This window comes from Macaca mulatta, chromosome 3 (genome assembly GCF_049350105.2).
Source record: "Macaca mulatta isolate MMU2019108-1 chromosome 3, T2T-MMU8v2.0, whole genome shotgun sequence".
NCBI lineage: Eukaryota > Metazoa > Chordata > Mammalia > Primates > Cercopithecidae > Macaca > Macaca mulatta.
In genome coordinates this window covers 188,736,449-188,764,343 of record NC_133408.1, presented here as the reverse complement: position 1 = coordinate 188,764,343, position 27,895 = coordinate 188,736,449, and the positions used below count along the sequence as shown (strand labels likewise).

The following is a 27,895-nucleotide window of genomic DNA, read 5'->3' as shown; positions in this document are numbered from 1 at the left end:
AACACTCTCTCTTAAGAGAGTTTGTGAGAATTATGTTAATCAACCAAGGTTTTTCTGCATTTTATTTTTACAAATGCATTGTGGGTAGCGCCTAGCTAAATATGAAAGTAAACCCGGCGGGTGGTTCGCAGCCACGCGGTCTCCGCGGAGTTGCGCTTCAGTCTGGGTGGAAAGCTTTGCCGGGGCTGGGAGCCCACGACTTGCCAGACCCGGGCTGGGCAATGATCCAGGAAATCGAGTCACTCGCGTGCCTGTGGCTGAAGCGCGGCAGCTTGTCTTGTCCGTTTCGTGTCCGTTTCAGGGCTGAGTGGCAGCGTCTGGACTTTGTGGACGCCGAGGGCTCAGAAGCCTGGCTCCTGGGAGGGAGAGGGCGCCGGCCGGCCTGTCCCTCCCCGGGGATTTGCAGGTACCACCTGTCGGCTTTGTTTCATCATCAGGAGCCCCTTCCCCCAGAAATTCCGATCGTCTACACCCAGATCTTTACTGATCAGAGATTGAGAGTGAGTCAACAGGAGTCCAACACGTGACCCCCTTAAGAGTACCCCAGTACTTGAAGATACCACCCAGTAACACCCGTGTGTGCTAAAATTCCTGTTCTGGGAGTTCTTCGGCAGTTTAAATCGCCCATGAGTTACTCACATTTTCTCAATCCACCATGAGCCTGGTACATTTCTTTTCAATAATTGATTGGCAAAGTGCAAGCCATTGGTGACCTTTAGAAGTTTTAAACGTTTATAATGAAAGGGCTAAGAACAGAGGAGATTACCCACACTTAAGTATTTTGCACATTAAAAATGCCAGCAAAAATATGAACTTATATTCCTTCAGGGAGAAGATTTCGTCTGAGGAGGTAGGCCGAACCTTGTGTTTTATAGGTCATATGAGTTTCGCTTCGAAACTAAAATATGAAATATATTCCATAATTAAGCCCTTTGGAATATCAGCCTCATCTGAATTATTTCTAAGGATATTTTTGCCTTTTTGGTTTATTAAAAACTTCCTTTTGAGGAAACTTGTATAGATATTCTGCACTTATGCAAAATAAAGCATTTTATTCAAAATATTTCTTAGGGTTTTCCTAGAACTTACTCTTCTTTCTTCCTGTAAAGACAAACCTAGGAAATTGTTCAGAAAAAGGCTCAAGGTGATTTCCTAATTATCTGTAGTGATTAGTGAGAAAAACTTTGGATACTGGGGATTTCAGGGTTGAGTTGACAATTTCAGGAAAATGAAGAAAACCTCAAATTTAAGATATTAAAATGTTTAAAAATTGTCCTAGAGAAAATGATGGTACTAAAAGCTTAAATTTCTAAAGATTAAGATAGCTGACAGTGATTAAAAAATACATTTAATCTAGGAAAGGCAGTAGATTAAGATATTAGGAATGTTGTCAAATGCTGTCTTTTAAAGGTGGATAATTGCTGTAGTGACACTTATAATTTTGGGATTTTGTCTTATGATTAAGGTGGCAATTACATAATAGTCATCATTCTAGATTGTATAAATTATACTTTTTATATTATTTCATTATATTAGTGGTATCTTTTTCTTTAGAATTCATAGAATGCATCAGCTTTTTATCTCCCTTTGTAATAGTTATTTAACCTAAAGGAGTTCAGACTATGCCATGCCAAAATATGACACTTTGTCATCAGGATTATTTTGAGCTGAAGGCAATGGAGAATAAACACATAGAAACTTTCTCAGAGCTTCCCTTATCTGACTAAAAGCAGTGACTTCTGAGAAAGGAGGCTGCTATAAATTCCCCCTTTGGGTTAGGTCTACTCATAAATGCATTCATCAGGGAAGTTTTATGGTCCTGAAGGAGACCATCCATACCTGTCTAGACAAACAGTCTCACAAACTTTCTCATCTCCTGTTTCTTCTCCTGAAAACTTCTATTTGTTTTTCCTAAGGAAACCCATTTGTTTTTCCCACAATGGCCTTTCTTTCCCCTCTTTTCCCTCAACTAAGTTAGGTATATAAGCCCCAAATACTAACCACCCTTTTGAGTTACTCATCACTGAGCACTCCTGTGTGTATGTGTATTATACACATAAACTGCTTTTTTCCTTTTGTCAAAGATACCTGTCTTTTGCAGCTTCATTTGCAAGCCCCCGGTTACTGAACATGAGAGTGCAGAGGAAAAGCATTTTCTCTTCCCTACAGGCCTAAAGGAAACTACATGAAATATTAGAACAAGTACTGATTTAAAAGATTAAGGGGTTATGTGAGGGGAGGGGCGTTTTGTTGCACCAGGCTGGTCTTGAACTCCTGAGTTCAAGGGATCTGTCTGCCTCTGCCTCCCAAAAGTGCTGGGATTACAGGTGTGGGCTACCGTGCCCTGCCTCTTTAATGTTTTATTGGGATGTACCTCCATGGATCTTCACTAGTGTTATTTCATTTCATCCTCAAAACAGCTCTATCAGGTAGTTAAATCAGATAAAGTAAATATGTTCCCAGCTTATGCCTATTATGGGCATGGTCGCTCACACCAATAATTCCAGCACTTTGGGAGACTAAGGTGGGAGAATCACTGGAGGTTAGGAGTTGGAGACCAGCCTGGGCAACATAGGGAGACACCCCTATCTCTAAAAAAATAATAAACAATATTAGCCGAGCATGTTGGTGCATGTCTGTGTGTGCCTGTGGCCTCAGCTACTTGGGAGGCTGAGGTGAGAGGATGCCTGAGCCAGGAGGTCGAGGCTGTGGTCAGTCATGATTGCACCACTGCATGCCAGCTTGGGTGACAGAGCAAAAATGCTGTCTCAAAAATAAAAAATAAAAGCAAAACAAATATCTTCCTCTAGGACCACAGCTGTAAAGGGTGGAGCAGGTTCCCTCTCAGCTGAAAAGGCTAAATGCTGATGTGCCTGCATGCTATTGCTTGGCCCATGCAACTTTCTCTACCTCAGATATTATTGTAGGGGTCAAAGGTACCTAATCTAATGCCTACCTATGCTCACTAAGGTTCATTTGAATTTATTTATCTTAATTAATTAATTAATTTTTTGAGATGGAGTCTCGCTTTGTCACCCAGCCTGGAGTGCGGTGGCATAATCCTAGCCCACTGCAACCTTTGCCTCCTAGGTTCAAGCGATTCTCCAACCTCAGCCTCCCAAGTAGCTGGGATTACAGGCATGTGCCAACAAGCCTGGTTAATTTTTGTATTTTTAGTAGAAACGGGGTTTCACGATGTTGGTCAGGCGGGTCTCGAACTCCTGACCTCAGGTAATCTGCCCAGCTCCGCCTCCCAAAGTGCTGGGATCACAGCCGTGAGCCACTGCGCCCGACCCATTTGAATTTATTAAGTAATGACCATTGAATTTGATTTTTCTGAGTTTTAGTTGTTTTTTGTTTGTTTGTAGGTTTTTGAGACGGAGTCTTGCTCTGTCGCCCAGGCTGCAGTGCAGTGGCACGATCTCGGCTCACGGCAACTTCTGCCTCCCAGGTTCAAGTGATTGTCCTGCCTCAGACTCCAGAGTAGCTGGGATTACAGGTGCCCGCCACTATAGCCAGCTAATTTTTTTGTATTTTTAGTAGAGATGGGGTTTCACCATATTGGCCAGGCTGGTCTCGAACCCCTGACTTCGTGATTCGCCCACCACATCCTCCCAAAGTGCTGGGATTACAGTCATGAGCCACCGTGCCCGGTCTGAGTTTTAGTTTTAAAACTGACCAACACTACATTTGTGTCCTCTTTTCATCTCCTATTATCCAAGCATTTATGCTAGTAATATCTTCTTTTTCTTTTGGCTATTTAGTTGAATATAACCAGCTTTGTTCACACAGCTAGAGAAAGACCTACAGTCAGCCCTATTTCCGTATCCGTGGGTTCTGCATTCATGGGTTCTTTTTTATTATTATTTTGAGACAGAGTCTGGCTCTGTCTCCCAGGCTGGAGTGCAGTGGTGTGATCGTGGCTCACTGTAGCCTTGACCTCCTGGGCTGAAGCAATCCTTCCACCTCGTGGCTCACTGTAGCCTTGACCTCCTGGGCTGAAGCAATCCTTCCACCTCAGCCTCCCGAGAGGGTGGGACTACAGGCACAAGCCACCATGCCCAGCTTGCTTACTTTTTTATTTATTTAGAGAAGGTGTCTCACTCTGTCACCCAGGCTGGAGTGCAGTGGCGCAATCTCAGCTCACTGCAAGCTCCGCCTTCCGGGTTCACGCCATTCTCCTGCCTCAGCCTCCCGAGTAGTTGGGACTACAGGCGCATGCCGCCACGCCCGGCTAAGTTTTTGTCTTTTTAGTAGAAAGGGGGTTTCACCGTATTAGCCAGGGTGGTCTCGATCTCCTGACCTCGTGATCCGCCCGCCTCGGCCTCCCAAAGTGCTGGGAATTACAGGCGTGAGCCACTGCGCCTGACCGTGTTTTTTTCTTTTTCTTTTTAAACTGAGTCTTGCTGTATTGCCCAGGCTGGAGTGCAGTAGTGCAATCTTGGCTCACTGCAATCTCCGCCACCCAGGTTCAAGCAATTCTCATGCCTCAGCCTCCTGAATAGCTGGGATTATAGGCACCACCATGCCCAGCTAATTTTTGTATTTTTAGTAGAGACAGGGGTTCACCATGTTAGTCAGGCTGGTCTTGAACTCCTGACCTCAAGTGGTCTGCCCACCTAGGCCTCACAAAGTGCTGGGATTACAGATGTGAGCCACTGTGCCCAGCCTAATTTTTGTACTTTTTTTGTAGAGACAGGGTTTTGCCATATTGCCCAGGCTGGTCTCGAACTCCTGAGCTCAAGCAATTTGCTCACTTTAGCCTCCCAAAGTGCTGGGATTATAGGTGTGAGCCACTGTGCCCAGCCTAATTTATTTATTTATTTATTTATTTATTTATTTTTATTTTTTAAGAGACAGGGGTTTCCCTATGTTGCCCAGGCTGGTCTCACATTTCTGGGCTCAAAGGATCCTCCTGCCTGAGCCTCCCAAAGTGCTGAGATTACAGGCATGAGCTGCTGTTCTGGGCCATTCGTGGGTTCTCCATTTGTGGATTCAACCAAATGCCAACCAAAAATACTTGGAAAAAATATTTTCCAAATGTTTATAATATTTACATTGTATTAGGTATTATAAGTAATCTAGAGATGATTTAATGTATACAGGAGGATGTGCATAGGTTATATGCAAATATTACACCATTTTATATAAAGGACTTGCGCATCCATGGGTTTTGGTGTGAGGGCATCCTGGAACCAATCCCTTGAAGATACAGAGGAATAACTATATTGTATTGGCCAGGTGGCTCACATGTAGGAATGAGACAACTTAGGTGTGGACACACAGTAGCGCTGGGAAGAAGGCAACCTGTTTCGGCCCTGTTGTGACTGTTCTGCCTCTGCACCATCTTTCACACCAGTGCATGGTGGCTGCAATTTAAATCCGATGTGGAAAATTCAAGTAGGGAGTAAGAGCCACGTGGTGCCGAAGGTTGGCCCTTATAGGCCTGGAGGGCCTCAGGCTCAGTGTTGGCTCAGTGTTTCCTGGCTGCCCTTCTGTTGCTGGGCATCCCAGGGCCCACATGCCAGGGTACACAGGCATTCTGAAAAAGGTGCCATTGCTGTTTCTGATTAGAAGAGCAATATATGGTTATGGATAAAATTTGAAAATGCAAAAAAATAGCAAAGGAAAATAAAAATTACTTGATACGCTCCTTACTCAGAGTAGTTTTCTTCCAGTTCATTGTCTTTGCATTTTTCTTTAGTTGCAATCACACTTAATACAATTTTCTTACTTTGTTACATCTGCTTGAAATATATATAAGTTAGCTGGGCGTGGTGGCTCACGCCTGTAATCCCAGCACTTTGGGAGGCCAAGGCGGGTGGATCACCTGAGGTCAGGAGTTCCAGTCCAGCCTGGCCAACATGGTGAAACCCTGTCTCTATTAAAAATACAAAAATTAGCTGGGCGCGGTGGTGGGTGCCTATAGTTCCAGCTATTTGGGAGGCTGAGGCAGGAGAATTGCTCGAACCCAAGAGGCAGAGGTTACAGTAAGCCGAGATCGTGCCACTGCACTCCAGCCTGGGCGACAGAGCAAGACTGTATCTCAAAAAAATAAAAATAAATACATAAATAAAGTGGGCACGCATGGTGGCTCATGCCTATAATGGTGGCTCACATCTGTAATCCCAGCACTTTGAGAGGCTGAAGTGGGAGGATTGCTTGAGTTTAGGAGGTCAAAGCCAGCCTGTGTAACACAGTGAGACCCTGTGTAAGTTAAAGCACTTCCCCATACCTTTAAAATCTCTTCATTTTCCTTGCTGTGGCCAGCCTGCCTTTTACTCAATCATGCCCCCACTGGCGAACATGCCAGTGGCTTCCAGTTTTCACTGTTTTACCCAATGCCAGCATGTACATCTGAGTTCCACCCTCAACTGGGTCATTTCCTTAGTATTTTTGGGAGTGAAGTCACCAGGTCTCAGCATACTCTTCAGGTTATTGTAACATCTTGCCAAGGAATTCTCAGAAAGACTGTGAGCATGAACAGAGGGTTCTTGACTAGTGCCTCACCTTAGTGAGGTTTTTGGGAATGATCTTTTTTTTTTTTGAGACAGAACTTCGCTCTTGTTGCCCAGGCTGGAGTGCAGTGGCATGACCTTGGCTCACTGCAACCTCTGCCTCTCGGGTTCAAGTGATTCTCCTGCCTCAGCCTCCTGAGTAGCTGGGACTACAGGCATCTGCCACCATGCCCGGCTACGTTTTTGTATTTTTAGTAGAGACAGGGTTTCACCATGTTGGCCAAGCTAGTCTCGAACTCCCGACCTCAGGTGATTCACCCGCCTCGGCCTCCCAAAGTGCTGGGATTACAAGCGTGAGTCACTGTGCCCAGCCATGACCATTTTTCTTTTTCTTAATCTTTGAACATTTGAAAAGTGGCAGTGGTTTCTTGTGGCTTTAATTTGCATTTTAAATTTAATTTAATTTTATTTTATATTTTGAGGCAGAGTCTCACTCTGTCACCCAGGCTGGAGTGCAGTGGCATGATCACAGCTCACTGCAGCCTCAACCTCCCGGGTTCAAGTGATTCTCATGCCTCAGCCTCCAGAGTAGCTGTGATTACAAGCTCGCGCCACCACACTCAGCTATTTTTTGGTATTTTTAGTAGGGGTGCTCATCGGTTTGGGAGGCTGGTATCGAACTCTTGACCTCAAATGATCCGCCTGCCTCGGCCTCCCATAGTGCTGGGATTACAAGCATGAGCCACCACCCCCCGCCTCTCTAATATAAATTTTTGAATAACTAGCTGAATCTGTAGCAGAGGCTAAAAATATTTCCCTAGTTTGTTGCTTGCCTTTAATTGTCTGATGTTTTAATACACAAACATTTTAGTTTTTAGCAGTCACATCATTTACTCTATGGTTTCTTCCAGTGTTTTTAAGTTTAGAACGTTAGTCCCATTGATAATTCAGTTAAATATTCCCCTACCTTTTTTTTTCTAGATTTTGCTCTTATTTTCACTTAACTGTTTAATAATTTAAATTTATTTCGGTGTCAGTGATAAGAAACCAGCTTCTTATCTTTCTTGCCTAGCCCTTTCCTCTTATCTTAATTGAGATTTCTAATTTCTACGGTATTTCTTAGCTTCAAAACATCTCCAAGTAGTGTTAAAAATAGTTAAATTTTACTACACTGTACATTATTTTCTGAGAACAAATTATATTCTTTCAAGAACTAACGGGCTAACTGACTTCAGTCAGTTCTTTTCACCTCTCTGGGCCTCAGAATCTGTAAAATGAGACTTAGAACAGATCCGCTTTTCTACCAAGTGTTCCGAGGAGCACGAGTTTGGTAGGGTTAAATGAGAAAAGAATGTTGTGGTCAACTCTGTTTGGGGAATTCTCAGTTATATTAAGTGTAAGAGGAATTTTCTTTTCATTTTGTTTGACATTCAGTATTATCATTTATTCAAAAGCATTTATTGAATGCCTCCTAGGCCAGGCATTGCTAGAGATAGAGCCCTGAATGACAACATAGTCCCTGTCCATTGAGCAAGCCATGGATTTCAAGGATGTTATGAAAGAGGAAATCCGGGCCTGGGTGTAGTGACTGACACCTGTAATCCTAGCACTTTGGGAGGCCGACGTGGGTGGATCACCTGAGCTCAGGAGTTCAAGACCAGCCTGGCAAACATGGTGAAACCTGGTCTCTACTAAAAATACAAAAATTGTCTGGGCATGGTGGTGGGTGCCTGTAATCTCACCTACTGGGGAGGCTGAGGCAGGAGAATCACTTGAACCCAGGGGGCCGAGGTTGCAGTGACCTGAGATTGCACCATTGTACTCCGGCCTGGGCAAAAAGAGTGAAACTCCGTCTCAAAAAAAAAACCAAAAACTGAAAATGGGAGTGCATGGCAAGGGGGCATCCTCAAAGAAGTGCTGAGCCCCGCAGGATGAGGAGGAGTTGCCCAGGTTGTGGTCGAGAGTGGCAGAGAAAAAGAGCAAATGCCCTATTGAGAGAGTGTGGAACGTTGGAGACACTGGGGAAGTCCAGCTTGAAGCCAGATGGATAGGGAGCTCAGAGGCTTTTTTAGGGATTTCGAACTTTATTCTAAGGAAACATGGAACTACTGAAGATTTTCATCAGGGGAGTGATATTCTGTTTTTCTGAGAGCTGCTGGCTGCTTTGGAGAGAAGAGGGAGAGGGAGGCAGAACCATTAGGAGGCCCAAGGTGTTGTAGGGGAGAGACGTTGTGACGCTGGTGGTTCTGAGTAATGGAGTGAAAATGGGGCAAAAGTGGACAGATTTCAGAACAGTTTTGGAGATGTAATTGCAAGAAGCAAGAGAAAGCGAAAAATCAGAAACGATTCCCAGATTTCTGGCTTGTGCCATTGGGTGGATACCATTTCCTGGAGTATGGAAAAAGTGATATTGACATGGAGACTATGAGGTGGAGGGCGGGATGTGTGGAGACTGATGTGCTCTGTTTTGGAGCTGATATTGTGAATCCCTAAAACAAATAGTATGTAGCATCTGTCACATTTATTTGACCCATATATATTTCTGTTTTTCAGACAATCTCTTGGGGCCAGGGTTCCACGGAACACATGTTGGGAAAGGCTAGTCTAGCTACTCTCAGAGGTCCTTTCCAGCTCAAATATTCTCTTTTCCCATAATGCTAATGAGAACCAGAAAGTGAACTGCATTGGCTGATGTTTTAAATAAACTTTTTAATTGAATTGTGAAAAAGACGTAAAAGATGCTCACCTCCTAAGTGCACAGCTTAATGAATTTTTACATAGTGTGCATACCCGTGTAACCAACTGCCTAGACCAACACAGTATACATTATTGCAGATGCTTTCCAGAGTGCTTGATTTTTAAGTATGAAAAGCAAATACTAGACGAATGTTTGCAGGGGTGGGCTGTTTGGCGGAACCATCACGTCCATTCTGTCTTCCGGGACAAGTTTGAGGATACAGTGGTACAGAGCAGCTCAGACTCTGGGTGCAGCAGGAGTCTGGTGCACTTGGCCTCTTTTTCTTGGAAAGGGCATTAAAAACTAATGGATGAAGTGAAGGACGTTCATCCAGAGTTGGCCTCACCTGCCAGGTGGACTTTGTGTGAAGATCTCAGGAAGCAAGGGAAGGTCTCTCATCCATTTGTCAAATAAGCCCGGCATCTCTTGATGCCTGAGGTTAACAATGACACAGTTTAGGGTCGACAAATATTGATAGCGTTAATGAGTGCATGACTATCAGAATCTCTGCTTCCTGCCCAGGTTCTAGTCTGCAGATGCCAATGCCACTGAGAAAGTAGCAATCACTGGCAATTCAGTATCAAACTCCAAATGAGAGAGTAAATGAACACATGAAGGAATTCATTTCCTGGACGGAACCGTTCCTCTCCTACCTCTTTCTCTGATGACTCTCCTATCTGCCTGGCCCTAATTTAATTGTCTCCCCACTCCAAGAAGCTATCCCTGAGCCCAGATGGTGTCAGGTCCTCTCCTCATATACTCTCCCAGCGTCTTATACTTCCTAATGCTTGCACCACTGCTGTTATCAATGGCTCGCTGCCCTATGTGCACAGAAGCCAACAGCTAGGCAGGAAAGGAATTTTTTTTTTTAATTAATTAATTAAAAAAATTTTTTTTTTAGATGGAGTTTCGCTTTTGTCGTCCAGGCTGGAGCATAGTAGAGCGATCTCGGCTCACTGCAACCTTTGCCTCCCAGGTTCAAGAGATTCTCCTGCCTCAGCCTCGTGAATAGCTGAGATTACAGGCATGTGCCACTACACCCAGCTGATTTTTGTATTTTTAGTAGAGGAGGAGTTTCTCCATGTTGGACAGGCTGATCTGGAACTCCTGACCTCAGCTGATCTACCCGCCTCCGCCTCCCAAAGTGCTGGGATTACAGGTATGAGCCACTGCGCCCGGCCGGCTTTTTTTTTTTTTTTTTTGAGATGGGGGGGGTCTCACTATATTGACCAGGCTGGTCTCGAACTGCTTGCCTCAAGCAATCCTCCCATCTTGGCCTCCCAGAGTGCTGGGATTACAGGCATGAGGCACGGTGCCCGGCTGAGACAGGAAAGGCTCTATTGCAAAACCTGCCAGCAAGGAGATGGGAATTGGGCTTCAATCTGTCTCCCTGACTTGGGGTCTGGGGCAAGTTTATGGGCTCGGAGGGAGAGGGAAAGGATTTGGGAATGTTGGCTGGACAGGGTCCAATTGGAAGGCTTTAGATTTGGCCATTTATGGTAAGATATGTGGAGGCCAATTTTAGACCCGGATCTTCCGGCGACTGGACACCTCGCTTCTGGAAGAGTTCTGGAGTTCGGGTTCCGGTCATGTCCCAGTCTTCTTGGTTCTGAAGCGAGGAATCGTAGGTTCTGGATGTTGTTAGAGGGTCCAGCTTTTTCTATTGCGTCTGCCTGGGCTCCATGACGTGCGATCTTTCTGGCTGTGTTGTATTTTCAAGGTAACTGACCATTTTGTTATCAACAGAGTAGGCCCAGTGTGGGCTGGCCTCAAGGTTACACAACCGTCAATAAATAGAAGGCCCCTAGAGGTTGTCCCATGCCTGGGAGGAGGCCTAACGAGGAGGCCGCCCAGAGCAGGGCCACTGACCTTGGACTTCCTGGGCTCAGATCTTGGCTTCCTCTGCTGCTCACCAGCTTGTGCCTTTGGGCAGGTTACTCACCTTCTCTGCGCCTCGGTTCCTTTATCAGCTGAATGAGGGCGAGTACAGTACCTACCTGAGTCATACTGTGAATATTAAAGGAGAGGATATTTATGAAAAGTGCTCAGTGCAGTGTCTGGGGAATGAGAGGTGCTCAAAAAACACTTGCTGTGTGAGTGAACCTTGAGTTACTGTTAGACTGAGGGGAGGTGGAAGGTCCTATGGGGTCTGAAAAAGAAGAGAGGTGGAAAAAGCAGGGGTTTGGGGGTGGGAAGGAGGTTGACAATGAAGGAGAGCATGGGATAATGCCAGTGAGGGAGACTGCGACCTCTTTTTTTTTTTTTTGAGACGGAGTCTCTCTCTCGCCCAGGCTGGAGTGCAGCAGCGCGATCTCACTGCAAGCTCCGCCTCCCGCGTTCACACCATTCTCCTGCCTCAGCCTCCGGAGTAGCTGGGACTACAGGCGCCCACCACGATGCTCGGCTAAATTTTTCTGTCTTTTTAGTAGAGACGGGGTTTCACCGTATTAGCCAGGATGGTGTCAATCTCCTGACCTCGTGATCTGCCCGCCTCGGCCTCCCAAAGTGCTGGGATTACAGGCGTGAGCCACCGCGCCCAGCCAGGAGACTGCGACTTTTAATACACACTTTCATTTTAGGATAGGGCCTGACTTGCTTTTACCCATAAAAAAATGCTTCTTAGCATTTGCCCAAGTTAGAATGAATCTGGCCTTGGAGATAAAAGAAGCAATTGTTTTCATGTAGATGTCACGAAGTCTGTCTCTTCTTACTGCTAGTTCCTGCCTTGGGAATTTGAGCAGGGGGATCACCCAGGTTGGACTAGGCTTGGCTGCTGGTGCCTACCCTGTTGGATAACCTGGTGATAAGGAGAGAAGAAAGGCTGGGCCCCGTCCCTGAGTGTTTACCTGTGATCCGTGCAGATGTTCCCAGTGGGGAAAGTACTTATGGACCATCACACCTTCTTCTCCAATTCCCTTTATATTTTTATTTATTTATTTATTTTTGAGACAGAGTCTCGCTCTGTCGCCCAGGCTGGAGTGCAGTGGCACGATCTCAGCTCACTGCATCCTCTGCCTCCCAGGTTTTTTTTTTTTTTTTGAGACAGAGTCTTGCTCTGTCGCCCAGGCTGGAGTGCAGTGGCTGGATCTCAGCTCACTGCAAGCTCCGCCTCCCAGGTTTACGCCATTCTCCTGCCTCAGCCTCCCGAGTAGCTGGGACTACAGGCGCCCGCCACCTCGCCCGGCTAGTTTTTTTGTATTTTTTTAGTAGAGACGGGGTTTCACCGTGTTAGCCAGGATGGTCTCGATCTCCTGACCTCATGATCCGCCCGTCTCGGCCTCCCGAAGTGCTGGGATTACAGGCTTGAACCACCGCGCCCGGCCAACCTCCCAGGTTTAAGTGAATCTCTCACCTCAGTTTCCCGAGTAGCTGGGATTACAGGTGCACACCACCTTGCCCGACTAGATTTTTGAATTTTTAGTAGAGATGGGGTTTCACCGTGTTAGCCAGGCTCAGGTGATCTTCCCGCCTCAGCCTCCCAAAGTGCTGGGATTACAGACATGAGCCACTGTGGCCGGCCCAATTCCCTTTTTAAATTTAGATGTTTATGGACTTGGTCTCATTCTACCTGAAAATATTTTTAAGGGTGGGAGGTGGAAGCAGAAAGGGATTTACAGAAAAGATACATTTGGTCATTTATTTTCTGGCCTACTTAAGATGTGGTTTTGAAGACAGCAGGAGGCCTATGATCTGTTGGCTCTCTAGATGGCTTCCAGCCCTGTGACTCTATGATCTAATAGAATTTATAGCATTATATATTCCAGTAGTGACTTGCAAAGATTGCTTTGAAGGGATTACAGATGGTTCTGTAAGTATATACTTTTAGAAGAACATAATGCAATTTGCTTTTTAGCCCAAAGCCCTAAAAATAATTAGGTAGGAGTTCAGACAAGTGTTAAAAGACAGTTGTTTCTGGTGAATCCAAATGGCTTTAAAAAAAATCAATTTCACTTCTCATCAGAGGAGGGCTTGCATTTTAGATTTCTCATGGTTTGTTGAATAGCGACGCCCAACGAGCACACTAGCATTTAAAAAAAGTAAGCAATGAGAAAAATTAGTGCGATATTCCAAGCTTAAATTAAGTATAATAGAGTGAGGAGAAAGAATTTCAGAATGCTGGAGTGAGTAATGTAACTGAGACCTAAGCACTCGCCTTTAGGGATTCTTACTTGGTCTGATTGTGACTTTAACATATGTCTTCCATCTGTCTCTGTCTGTTGCCCCTCATGCCTTGAAATAATTCTGGCCCATCTGGTTTCCTTTCATGGGATCCGAGGGAGACTGTCTCAGTGAAGTGCGGGTCAGAGTTCAGTTTTGGCTGCACACGGAGAGGTGGAGATCACTCAAGGAGGAAGAAAAGGAACGAAGGACATGCCAGCAGTGAGGGTCCGGCTGCCAAGGGCTCTCGGGGGTGGGCCCCCGAAGATATTTGGCAGGCGAGAGGGAAGCATTCAGGAGCTTTATTTTCCATAACTTTTTATAATAAAAAGAGCAAAACGTTGACTGGGCACGGTGGCTCATGCCTGTAATCCCAACATTTTGGGAGGCTGAGGCGAGTGGATCACGAGGTCAGGAGATGGAGACCATCCTGGCTAACATGGTGAAACCCCGTCTCTACTAAATATACAAAAAAATTAGCCGGGTGTGGTGGCCGGGGCCTATAGTCCCAGCTACTTGGGAGGCTGAGGCAGGAGAATGGCGTGAACCTGGGAGGCGGAGCTTGCAGTGAGCTGAGATCGTGCCACTGCACTCCAGCCTGGGCGACAGTGCGAGACTCCATCTCAAAAAAAAAAAAAAAAAAAGAGCAAAACATTAACATAGAAAAACGAGAAAAAACAGAATAGTATAAAGAGGGAGATAAACATCCCTTGTAATCTCATCTCTCATTTTGGGTTTTTCTGTTTTTTGCTTAGGGAGATGTGAAAGTGACACTCTTAGAATAGTAACTTGTTAGATAGTTGTAGGTGTTATGGGGCGGGGGAAATTCAGCAAGGAGGCAGACTGGGAGTGTGGCAGGGCCCAGGGTGAAGTGGGTGATCAGGGAAAAGCCCACAGACTGGGGATTTTTAAATCAAGAACTGAGCCTGACTGGCTACAGTGGCTCACGCCTGTAATTCCAGCACTTCGGGAGGCTGAGGCGGGCAGACCACTTGAAGCCAGGAGTTCAAGACCAGCCTGGCCAACATGGTGAAACCCTGTCTCTACTAAAATTACAAAAGTTTGCTGGGCGTGGTGGCGTACCCCTGTAATCCTAGCTACTTGGGAGGCTGAGGCATAAGAATCGCTTGAACACAGGAGGCAGATGTTGCAGTGAGCCAAGATTGCGTCACTGCACTCCAGCCTGGCCAACAAGAGCGAGACTCTGTCTCAAAAAAGAACTGAGGCTAGGCACTGTGGCTCACGCCTGTAATTCCAGCACTTTGGGAGGCTGAGGCAGGGGGATCCCTTGAGCCCAGGAGTTCGAGATCAGCCTGGGCAACATAGGGAGACCCTGTCTCTACAAATAATAATAATAATAAAAAATTAGCCAGACATGGTGGTACTTGCCTGTGGTCCTGGCTACTTGGGAAGCTGAGGTGGGAGGATTGCTTAATCTGGGAACTCTAGGTTGCAGTGAGCCAAGATTGCACTACTGCACCCCAACCTGGGTGATAGAGTGAGACCCGGTATGAAAAAAAAAAAAAAAAAAAGTAAAGCAAGACTAATGGGGGTGAGGAAATGAGCCACTGCTTACCCGGAGGTGGGCATGTGCCCTTCTAAGGAGGAGGGCGTAATGGAGAGGAGGGAAGCCCTTGACTAGCTGCTTTAAGCTGTGGTCTGACTCGGAGAGGGGTGAAGGTGGAAGTGAGCAGAGAAATGGCATGTCCACAGAAACAGGGAGGTCCGTTCATTTCCTGGAGCAAATTAGCACCACCTGAGTGGCTTAAGAAAACAGAAGTTTACTTTGGGGGGGCCGAGGTGGGTGGATCACCTGAGGTTGGGAGTTCGAGATCAGCCTGACCAACATGGAGAAACCTCGTCTCTAATAAAAATACAAAATTAGCTGAGCGTGATGGCACGCGCCTGTAGTCCCAGCTACTTGGGGTGCTGAGGCAGGAGAATCGCTTGAACTCAGGAGGCGGAGGTTACAGTGAGCTGAGATTGCACCATTGCACTCCAGCCTAGGCAACAAGAGCAAAACTCTGTCTCAAAAAAAACCCCGAAAAAACAAATAAACAAAACAAAAACCAGAAGTTGAGTCTCTCTCAGTTCTGGAGGCTGGAAGTCTGAAATCAAGGTGTCAGCAGGGCGGCTTCCTTCTGGGTTCTTGCAGGCAGGACCTGTCCGGAGCCTCTCTCTCAGCTCCTGGCAGTGGCCCACAACCTTTACTGTCCCTTGGCTTGTGGACACATTGCTCCACTCTCTGCCCCCATCCTTGCATTGCCTCTCCTCTCTTATTACACTCCTTGTCATTGGATTTTGGGATCATCCTGAACCAGGGTGATCTCATTTTAAGATCCTGAATTGTATCTGTAAAGACCCTTTTCCCAGCTAAGGTCACATCCACAGGCTTTGAGCAGATACATCTTTTTGGGAGCTCCCCATTCAACCCATTTTAGAAGGCCACCAGGAGAAACCAGTTTCTGGAGGAAGGTGATATTTGGTGATTCTCCACAGTTTCACAGGGCCAGTGCCTTCTCATTCTCTTCAAAATCTATGAGTTAGTTTTGCTTCCCTCAGCAACACCATCCTGAAAATGACCTGGCCATAAAGAGCCAAGTTTATAACCTTGAACCTTTCCAAGACATTTCCTCAAAAGTCACAGTTCTACAGGTGTGTTCCCATCTTGTGATCTGCCCTGATAAATGACTGATCCTGGAGGACAGGCATGGCCCTGTCACTGTTCTAAGATAGCCTTTACTTGAGTGAATGAAGGGATAAATGAATGGCCAATTTAAATCTGACCTCTGGCCAGTGTTGAAATTCAGTGATCTTCTGATACATAAAGTCAGTGGTTCTTATGCTTTTTTGTGGAGTCAAGGGTGTCCTTGGGAATATGATAGAAAATAAGGGATCACTCTTCCCATACAATTGTACTTATTCTCACCTGGGCATGGTGGCTCACAACTGTAATCCCAGCACTTTGGGAGGGAGGCCAAGGCGGGTGGATTACCTGAGTTTAGGAGTTCCAGACCAGCCTGGCCAACATGGTGAAACCCTATCTCTACTAAAAATACAAAAAAAAGTAGCCGGACGTGGTGGTGCATGTCTGTAATCCCAGCTACTCAGGAGGCTGGGTAGGAGAATCGCTTGAACTTGGGAGGTGGAGGTTGCAATGAGCTGAGATCACACCACTGCATTCCAGCCTGGGCAACAGACTGAGACTCCCTCTCAAAAAGAAAAAAAAGTACTTATATACAATTCCTAGGAATTCCCTGATAGTCAACCAGCCCATGAGAAGGTGGTCACAGAGCATCTGAAAGTCATGGCCACATTTTTCTTATGAGAACTAGATGGACCTGAAATCTTTACCCAGTAAAACTTCCCATCCTATTTCATCTCATGTGGTGTGGCAGAGAAGATTGGACCTGGAAGTTTTCTAGGGCCCAGTGTGCCAGAGGGCTTGGAGCAGAAAAGAGACTAAACAGAGGGCCTGGTCAGGAGATGGCAGATACAATGCAGAGGAGAGGCCACGAGGGCTCTGCCGCTGGCTCTAGGAAGGTCAGGGCCCACACTCCTTTCTGGAGCTTACTGGGTGGTAAGCTGCCTACAGAGAGCAAAAGAAAGAGGACTTAAAAATGACTCCAGGCATGCAAGCCTCAGAGTCAGGCAAGACCCGCACGGTAACCTAAAGGAAGAAGGGAACTATTTTTATAAGTTCAATCTGTAGCTTGTTGAATCTTTATAAAGTCCATATTTAGTTTGCAGTCTTTAAATTCTAATCATGGAGCTTATAGAAATGATAGAAATGAGTAGCATTTATGAGCATTTTGGACATTCTTCTCATAGCAAAGATGGACTTTAATTGCTGTCAGCTTAAGGTTACTGCTTACCTTTTTTTGATAGCCATTTTTATTTGTCATATGATCTGCATTATATTATATATAATTGTGTAATGAAAGTGTTCTAAAGTTAAATAAAATAGCTGTTAAATGGCACTGACAAACAGTTTCTATCGAACCCCCAACCTAAATCATAAAAGCTTACAACTCTTAAGAGCACTGTGTGAAGATAGTATATTGTGAAACATTTCAGATTGTACAGGATGTGTTTAAGAGGAAAAGGAAGCTATGGGCTTACAGAGGCTTAGGAATAGAAAGAATGATACTTATGTTTTAAAATTCTCTCTGTGTGCTTGTGTACATGTTTATATACAGAAATGCAAAGAAGGGAGGAGGCCTCACGGGGGAGGGGAGGGAACATTCCCTTTTCTCCTGTATGTTCCTATGTTATTTGAATCTTTAAAATGGAGTATATTCAGGAATTACTTGGGAATCAAAATTAAAGAAGGATGGAGGCAAATCATCAAGGCCAACACAGCTGGCACAAACAGCCTGATGTGGGATGGACACCCACACCTTCTGGAAAATGATATAGGTCAGTTCATCCTTTTAGGAACACCATAGACTTTGCTTTTTTGTTATCTTAAGTAAACTTTGTCTTCCTTTCTTCTCTTTTTTTTTTTTGAGATGGAGTCTTGCTCTGTCACCCAGGCTAGAGGGCAGTGGCGCGATCTTGGCTCACTGCAACCTCTGCCTCCTGGGTTCAAGTGGTTCTCCCTGCATCAGCCTCCAGTAGCTGGCATTACCAGCACCCACTATCATGCCTGGCTAATTTTTGTATATTTAATAGAGATGGGGTTTCACCATGTTGGCAAGGCTGGTCTTGAACTCCTGACCTCGGGTGATCCACCTGCCTCGCCTACCAAAGTGCTGGGATTACAGGCATGAGACACTGTGCCTGGCCTGTCTTTATTTCATCTGGCATTTTGAGGAGTAAAATCAGTGCTGCCTTCAAAGCTTCTTTGCAAGGCCATAGCTGGGTGGTGCCAGGCCGTGCCAGAGTAGTGCTGGCTGAGCCGGCTGGGCTTTCCCACAGGCAGCATGGTGTGTGCTGTGTACTTCCATTTGCTGCTGTTCTCAGAGTGTGGGAATGCGTGCAGAGAGAGATACTAACCACCCAATGACACGGCGAACGAGCACCCTGCTCTTCCTCAGCTTTTTTGGTAACATAATTGAGTAGACCCACATAGAACCTGGGTTTGATGGGTTTTTCCTGCCCCAGTTGTCTCATCAGCCCTCCCTACGGTTCCGTGATGCCTGGCCTCCTGCTCATTTGATGCAGTGGGAGAAGTCTCAGAGAGGTGACAGGGGACACATCTCGTGTCACCTGTTTTCTATAGGTGCATTTGTCACCTAGCGCTGCCTAACAAAGTACCACAAACTGGATGGCTTCCAGCAACAGAAATGTGTTGTCTCACAGTTTTGGAGGCCAGAAGTCCAAAATCAAGGTGTCAGCAGAGTCATGTTCCTGGTGCTCCTTCGTGTTCCTTGGCCAGCAGCTGCAGCACTTAGATCTCTGCCCCCCGTGTCACGTGGCCTGCTCCCTGTATTGGCCTCACACAGCCACTTTCCTCTTCCAATAAGGACATCCATCACATTAGATTCGGGGCACGTCATCCTGTGGCATGATCCCATCTTAACTCTTTACATCTGCCAAGACCCTGTTTCTAAACAGGCCACATTCGTAGGTCCTGGGCATTAGGACTTCAACATATCTTCCTGGGGGGACACAGTTCAACCCATAACAACAGGCCACGGGTGGAACTCGAGTTTTCATCTTTCCTTCCCAACAAACCAAAAGCATGTGATTCACTTTCTCTCCTTACTCCATTTAAAAAATATCATAGGTAGCCCTTGGTAAATAACAGTATTAGGTGTGCCAGAAGCTTTCTGAGAAGGGATGATCTAGTGGGAGGACCTGTTACCCTGCTGGGGAGCAATCCTGGATAGTTATAGGGGAGAGCGATGTCCCTGCGGATTTACCACGGGGTGACGTCCCGGCAGGAAGTGGTGGTACCACCCTACTGGCTGCTGTTAAAACAACTTGCTATTCTTCATCTGCAGATTTTGCCAGCCCATGAAATTACAGTAGACATGGCTGATGTCATTCAAAATTCCACAGGCCTGAAACCTCATAAATTTAGCGACTCTGTGTGTGTGTGTGTGTGTGTGTGTGTACATGTGTGAGTGTTTATGTGTGCTGTGTGTGGGCAGAGTGTATGCATGTGAGGCCGAGATTTAGGTGTGCTGATGACATCAGTTGACTGTCTTTTTCAGTACTGAAATCAAACCAAAGTTTCTACAGATGTCCCTTGCTAAGGGACACCTTGTGACCTAAGGCCTGGACATTTGAAGATTTAGCTAATTCTGGCTAGGGGTTTTATGGAAGTGGTTTAAGTGAGTTTCTTCTTTTAGGGAGTAGTAGAACTAGGACTTCTTGTGTCACAGGCCTCTAACGTGCCCACTGGACACAGGCTTTTTGGCTGTAAACTCTGAGTGCAGAAAGACACAAAAAGCTAGATAAATCACTGCCCTCAGGAGCTTGGAGGGAGGAGGAAGAGGCTTCCAGAGAGAGGAGGGAAGGAGAAGAGACAGGAGAGAGACAGACTGAGGGAGAGACCTATACCAACCTGAACTGGGAAACACACGGACCAGGGGTCCCCAGGGATCTGACATCAAAAGTAGAGTTTCAGTGAATTAAAAAGATTGTCGTTTTAACAAAGGCCCGGGATACGATTAGAGATAGCGTAAAAGCTGTTTCAGGAAAAGTTCAGAACTAATAGAAAAGATTCAGTTATGTGTTGTAAAGTTAATATAAATTATTTGCTCAAAAAGTGTATCACTTTTTAGGCACTTCCAGTAGCCTAAAACATATCTGCACACATAAAGATGTGTTTTCCATCAGACGGTACGTAGCGGTGGCGTCTCTAATTACCTGGCAAGGAAAATGAGTGAAAATCACGGAATCCTTGGAGATGCCTCCCGGTGACAGCCATGATGGTGTTTGTCGGGTCAGATTCACCAGATGACTTAGGAGAAAAGTGTATTTTTGTTTATTTATTTTTAACTTTTAATTTTTTCAAAGTGCATTCAGACTTTAATTGCTTTTTAATTGTGAGAGGAAAGAAATGTATTTTTAGAAGTGAGGCTACTGCACTCATAGGAAGGCTTGGATATTAGACTCTCTAGTCTCAGGAAACTAATCAACTGTTTTCTGTCTCTTTACCTGATAAACTGACAAGACAAAAGTAAGTTTTAGAAGTGGAATTAAAGGAGAACTCATTAAGAAATTGCTTGAGAGTTACAGCTAGACACACATAGAGGTCTAAAGCTGAAGTAGAATTTAACGGAATCCCAAAGCTCCAGGAACGACACTATATACATTGGGACTAGGACGTGAAACAGACACAGATGACACTGTCAGGGTTTCAGGATGGATTTAGACAGGTTTCATTTTGCAGTGATGACATGAGGGCATTTTCAGAGTCAGCTTTAGTAAGGAGATAAGCCCTTTACAGATGAAGAGAAACTTTTAAAATATGACCAATATTATTATCATTAATATACTAATTCAATAATGAAAATTTTTTGAGTACTTGCTAAATGCTGTACAAGGCTAAGCATGCATTTTCAGTACGTGTGATTTCTAGATGCTTGCTTTTTAAATAATAATTTTCTTTCATTCAAAGATAAAGCTTTTTTTTTCAGAAATCCTATCTGATTTTATAATAGAAGGATTTATTTAGCAGAAATTCATATTAAGGAAACTAAAATATTCTAATCTGTCAGGTGAGATATGTCTATATTGAGAAGATATTAATATGCACCAAAGCAGCAAGAATGCTTGCTTGAAATCCAATAATTTTTTGATACCCAGTACGTGAGCTTAAGTCACCAAATTTTTTTTTTTTTAATTTTAAGTATATTCTTTCTTAAGGAAACTACCTCCTAAGAAATCTTTGCAAGGCAGAGACTCTATGTTAATCGTTTTTGTATCACCCATGGCACCCAGCTCAGAGCTTAGAATGTAAAACATGCTCAAAAAATATTCTTTGAAGGAATGTTTGATTTGGGAATCCAAACCTGACAGTGTCATTTATTTACCTGTAGTCATCAATGCTTGCTTTTTTAAAGTGGCAATTTTTTTCCTGCCCTCAGTGATAATTAATGCTCAGCTCAGACGGCAGGGTTTGAATGAAGAAATCTGAACAATAGCTAGACAAGACAAAGCCTGTGAATCTTATGCAGGCTTCTCTGTCTATTAATGTGGTTTAGAATGATATGTTAGGAGCACTGTATACCAGAAGAATATTGATTGCATTTCAGATAATGCAATTTACAGTTAATAAGATGGTTAGGCTGGTCCAGGGAAATATTTGTTTTCTTCAACAATGTTAGGCAGAAAACATACATTTTAATAAATACTACATGAGAACAATCCTTCTGGGTGAATTTCAAGGAAACAAACAGACTACCATATGGCTACACATCGGTGGATTTTCACATTTCTAAAATCTGGATAAATGTGTTATCAGTAATACTTTGCTTTACAAATAGATTTGTTTGAATTATTCTTCCTTTAGTACCAGAAACCTTTGCGGACATTTTGTATGTAACGTTTAATATCTAAGGATGATAATTCTAGGACAGAATATATAATGTGATCACGTTTGTTTTAAACACACACACACACACACACACATGAAAAACTCTGGAAGACTAGACCCCAGGTTTCAGCCCTCCCTACGGTCCCGTGATGCCTGCCCTGCTGCTCATTTGATGCTGTGGGAAAAGTCTCAGAGAGGTGACGGGGGGACACATCTCATGTCACCTGTTTTCTATAGGTGCATTTGTCACCTAGCACTGCCTAACAAAGTACCACAAACTGGATGGCTTCCAGCAACAGAAATGTGTTGTCACCATAGGGGTTATGGTGAGGAACAGGGAAGAGTGAGATTATGGGGTATTTTTACTTTTAGAGTTAAATATTTCTGTGACATTTGAATTTTTATAATAAGTATATATTGTTTTAGAAATCAGAAAAAGATATATTAATGTGCGGGGCTGACACTGATGATGTTGACAATCAAAATAGTATTGCAAAGAGCTTGAAAGTAATCTAGCTGCAGAATCATCTACCAAAACTGATTCCTGCCTGCATGTACAAGGTGGATGCTGCAGCACTGCTCAGAGTGGCCACAGATCTGCCACTCCTTAAAAGTCCATCATCAGAGGGAGAGAAAGAGGAAGTATGAAGGCGTGTCTGTCTGCATAGACTAGGAAAATCTTGCAGAGAATGAGAACTTAATAACTCTAAAGTCACTGGGGGCTGTTCTTTTTCAATTTGTTACTATGTGCTTGGTCCACATGTTAAAAAAATTGGGCAGCTGGGGGTGGTGGCTCATGCCTATAATCCTAGTGCTTTGGGAGGCCGAGGCGGGCAGATCACGAGGTCAGGAGTTTGAGACCAGCCTGGCCAACATGGTGAAACCCCATCTCTACTAAAAATGCAAAAAGTTAGCTGGGCATGGTGGCAGGCACCTGTAATCCCAGCTACTCGGCAGGCTGAGGCAGGAGAATCACTTGAACCTGGGAGGTGGAGGTTGCAATGAGCCAAGACTGCGTCACTGCACTCCAGCCTGGGCAACAGAGCAAGACTCTGTCTCAAAAAAAAAACAAAAACAAAACAAAACAAAAAAAACGGGTGCGGTGGCTCACGCCTATAATCCCAGCACTTTGGGAGACCAAGGCGGGCAGATCACAAGGTCAAGAGTTCGAGACCAGCATGGCCATCATGGTGAAACCCTGTCTCTACTAAAAATACAAAAATTAGCTGGGTGTGGTGGTGCGTGCCTGTAATCCCAGCTACTTTGGAGGCTGAGGCAGAAGAATCACTTGAACCTGGGAGGTGAAGGTTGCTGTGAGGCGAGATCCCACCACTGCACTCCAGCCTGGGTGACAGGGCAAGACTCCATCTCAAAAAATAAAAATAAAAATTGAGACGGAGTCTTGCTCTGTCACCCAGACTAGAGTGCAGTGGCGCAATCTTGGCTCATTGCAACCTCTGCCTCCTGGGTTCAAGCAATTCTCCTGCCTCAGCCTTCCAAGGAGCTGGGATTATAGCTGCCTGCCACCACGCTGGCTAATTTTTGTGTTTTTATTTCTGTATTTTTATTTATTTATTTATTCTTTTGAGATGGAGTCTCGCTCTGTCACCCAGGCTGGAGTGCAATGGCATGATCTCGGCTCACTGCAATCTCTGCCTCCCCAGTTAAAGCGATTCTCCTGCCTTAGCCTCCCAAGTAGCTGGGACTATAGGCATGCACCACCACGCTTGGCTAATTTTTGTATTTTTAGTAGAGATGGGGTTTTACCATGTTGGCCAGGCTGGTCTCGATCTCCTGACCTCAGGTTATTCGCCGGCCTCCGCCTCCCAAAGTGCTGGGATTACAGGCATAAAGTACCATGCCTGGCCGGGCTGTGCTTTTTTGATTTGGTACCATGTGCTTGGTTCACATATTTAAAAAAATTGTTAAAATATATATATATTTTAAAAAGATTATATTTAGGTTCACAAGCCACAAGATAGGAAAAGAATCTGCTGGGATATCTTCTGTCTCCTCTCAGCGGCCTTCTTACACATAGATGTTGTATTCTTCCTCCGTCAGGGCTTCTAAATCCATCCATGGTGAAAGACCAGTTTTGTTTTGCTTTTTATTTCTCCAATGGCTTACAGACTGATACTTTAATACAATCAATAAAAATGAATTACTGGTAAAATGAAATTAAAAAACAACAGAAACATACAAAATTCAAGGTCCAATTTAAAAATTATTAGATGGAGCAGACATACCATTCATCTGTCAAATTGTTTTTAAACAGTGGTTAGTGTTTTTCAACCAGAAAGAGGCAGGAAGGGCTCTTGATTTTGCCCCTCCACCTTCGAGAACATTTGACAATAGCAGAGACATTTTTGCTTGTCCCCCCTGGGGAGGGGGATGCTACTAGCATCTCATGGGCAGAAGCCAGAGATGCCCAGAAGCATCCGACAGTGCAAAGGATGGCTCCCACAACAAAGAATTATTGGGCCGCAAAATCAGTAGTGCCAAGGTTGAAAAATCCTGCCTTCAAAGTTTCTACATTGCTAATCTCAGTTTTTTGTATTTATCTCTTGGCAGAATGGTAACATTTTTGGACTGTGGTCCATAGACCACATTTTGAGACGACTGCCCTTACATACTTGAACTTTGACCCAGTAAGGTTGCCAGACAAAACACAACTGGATTCTCTAATCCTTTAACTTTGTGAGGCTTCTGAATAAACAAAATAAGAATGAGCACACGGGAATGGAGCTCACTGATGTAATCAAATGAAACATAAATTATTCTATGCAGCCTGAAAGACTGGGACTTAAAGCCTAGCTTTGTCACTTCTTAGCTGTGTGAGCTGGGGAAAGCCATTTAAAATTTTTTTTTAAATTTGATTTTTGTTTTTTGAGACAAAGTCTTGCTCTGTCACCCAGGCTGGAGTGTAGTGGCATGATCTTGGCTCACTGCAACCTCCAACTCCCTGGTTCAAGTGATTCTCCTGCCTCAGCCTCCCAAGTAGCTGAGACTACAGGTGTGTGCCACCACACTGGGCTAATTTTTGTATTTTTAGTAGAGACGGGGTTTTACCAGGATGGCCAGACTGGTCTCGAACTCTTGACCTCAGGTGATCCACCCACCTCAGCCTCCCAAAGTACTGGGATTATAGGCGTGAGCCACTGCACCTGGCCTGGTTTTTAATTAAAAAAAATTTTTTTTGGTAGAGATGGTAGCCGGGAGGTCTCAGTATGTTGCCCAGGCAGATCTTGAACTCCTGACCTTAAATGATCCTCCCGCCTCAGCCTCCCAAAGTGCTGGGATTACAGGCGTGAGTCATTGAGCAAGGCTGGGAAAGCTATTTAATATCTTCAGACTGTCATTTTCCCCTCTGTGGAATGGGGATAATGCCCTCTTCATATGGCTGTGTGAGGGTTAAGTGTGATTTTTGGTATGGAGAGTGCTTAACCCACAGAGCCACCTGATAGTTGACCTTCTCCGTCAAAAGTCACGGAGAGCCCCAGAGCGTTCTTCTCAGTCTTTTTATTTCTGTAGTGGAGCCTGAGGCAACACCCCTTACATTTCCTCCTCCTTCTCCGAAAAGTGGGGCTCACCAGGAACTTTGAACTGCCAGGTACCTGAGTGAAGGGCAGGTCCTAACTCTCCAGAGAAGATTCCAGGAAGCTGCTTTGTAAAGTGGAAAGTGTGATGCAAATGTTAGGATTCACTTCGCTGGTTTCGCTGATATTGACTGGGCCCCTACTAAATGCCCTTAATATAAAGCTCAGTGGCAGGCTGGGCACGGTGGCTCATGCCTGTAATTCCAGCACTCGGAGGCTGAGGTGGGCGGATCACCTGAGGTCAGGAGTTCGAGACCAGCCTGGCCAACATGGTGAAATCCCATCTCTCCTAAAAATACAAAAATTAGCGGGGCGTGGTGACAGGCGCCTGTAGTCTCAGCTACTCGGGAGGCTGAGGCAGGAGAATTGCTTGAACCCGGGGGGCGGAGGTTGTAATGAGCCAAGATTGTGCCACTGCACTCCAGCCTGGATGACAGTGCGAGACTCCATCTCGAAAAAAAAAAAAAGAAAGAAAAGCAGCACTAGGGTCCCATTTGTTCACTCCTGTTAAATAATAATGATCAAGGAGGAAGGGAAAAGACGATTCACAAAGGAGCTTCTGGTCCGAGTTATCAGGTAGCCACAGTGCAGTCAGCTCAGGCATTGGCAGGAACTACTGGGGGGATGTCACCCAACAAATTCCGCCTTCACCTTAAAAAGTAACTGTCCAGGCCGGGCACGGTGGCTCACGCCTGTAATCCCAGCATTTTGGGAGGCCGAGACGGGCGGATCACGAGGTCAGGAGATCGAGACCATCCTGGCTAACACTGTGAAACCCCGTATCTACTAAAAATACAAAAAATTAGCCGGGCGTGGTGGCGGGTGCCTGTAGTCCCAGCTACACAGGAGGCTGAGGCAGGAGAATGGCGTGAACCCCGCGGGCGGAGCTTGCAGTGAGCCGAGATCGCGCCACTGCACTCCAGCCTGGGTGACAGAGCGAGACTCCCTCTCAAAAAAAAAAAAAAAAAAAAAAGTAACTGTCCTGCTGGTTCTTGCCCTCCTGTCCAGACCCGGAGCAGCAGGCCCATGCACCTGGCACCTGACCTTGCTGCAGGGAACCACAGCAGCGTGTTCCTGTTCTAGGAACTGGAAGAGGGGTGAAGGGTGGCTGTGGGCCCAGCTGGAATGCTGGCCTCGGTGGAGGAGGTGCAAAAATTCCTGGGCAGAGCCAGGGGCAGACCCTCCCATCAGCAGGGAAAGGCCCTTGGCAGGTGGCACCAGAGGGGGCCACGTGATAATGTGCCCAAACAGGGGCCCAGTAAAATCTTTGCTTCCCTAGCTCTTTCTTGAGAATACTTCCCTCTGTGTCATAATTGGAATGTGTGAGTCATGCCCTTGATCTCTGAAGACTCAGTGCTCTCGGTTCATCTCTGAGTCTGCAGCAGGTGCTGCGGGGGAGGCTGTGGGAAGCCGAGGACTTGCAGCCACCGGGGACCAGAGCTTCCCTGGACAGCACCGAGGCGTGAAAGGCATTGCACCGAAGACAGTGCGGGGTGGGAGAGGTGTGGCTGCAGAACACACTTGTTAACTACCGGTAGCTTTTTGGGGGCAGAATCTGTCTTAAGCCCCGCAGCATTGCAGCCACCTCTCCCATCGCAGTCCCGCCACTGCTTCTGCTGCCAGGCAGGGTCTGGAGATACGGCTCTTGGTCACCTTTAGTACACAAGGTGCGAGCAGGCCCTGATAATGAAGAGAATTAAGACAGTTTCTCTCCCACAGATACAGCCTAGACGAGGAGATGAACCATCAACAAATCATTTAACAAGGATTTGGGAACAGAGTGGCAGAAGCTATTCCTCTGCCCAGGAACAAAGAATCGGTCCTTTCTGCTTCCATGTGGGCTCCTGACACAGACACTCAACAAGCAGAGCCAACATGATTGATCTTATGCTCTGATTATGTGGCAAACACATTTGCATTTTATGATTGTTCATTTTAATTCATATTATCAGGTTTTGCTACCATGGCAGAACATAACGATCTTAAACCCTGCATGTTAATCCCAGTTATCCAAGACTTCCCATGATACACTATAAAAATGTCTTTTTACCCTGCACATGCTTGTGTCACTATCTTATATCTTATACGGTGCGCCTTTCATTTCCAACAGCAATTCATTCACAAAAATGTTCCTGCAGACTGTCAAAGCCTTAGACTCTGAGACCAGGCATAATTGGAGAATGAATCAGATGTATGTTTCAAAGAAACAACCCCAACACATACCCAGACAACATTTAAGATTTCTTCCTATTTCACAGAAGATGACTTATGAGTTAATACCCTTTTTTGGTATGTTAGTCTCATATTACCTTTTTCTATTAAATCAGACATGGGTACACTTTCCAGGGCTGAGCTTTTTGCACATGAGCCCTGTGACTCAACTTTGCCATAACCAGGTATTTTGGGGGCTTTTAAAAGTATGAAGACATTGTTAAGATTAGTAAAAACAGAAGCT

The 27,895-nt window shown here is 45.2% G+C and overlaps 1 long non-coding RNA gene across 1 annotated transcript; it reads left to right on the top strand.

The window, feature by feature from the left end:
* The first annotated feature begins 72 nt into the window (after positions 1-72).
* Positions 73-27,494, top strand: LOC144340012 (uncharacterized). The gene is made up of 2 exons (XR_013415692.1): positions 73-406; positions 27,160-27,494. It is a non-coding gene; the product is annotated as an uncharacterized LOC144340012 (long non-coding RNA).
* The last annotated feature ends 401 nt before the right edge of the window (positions 27,495-27,895 follow it).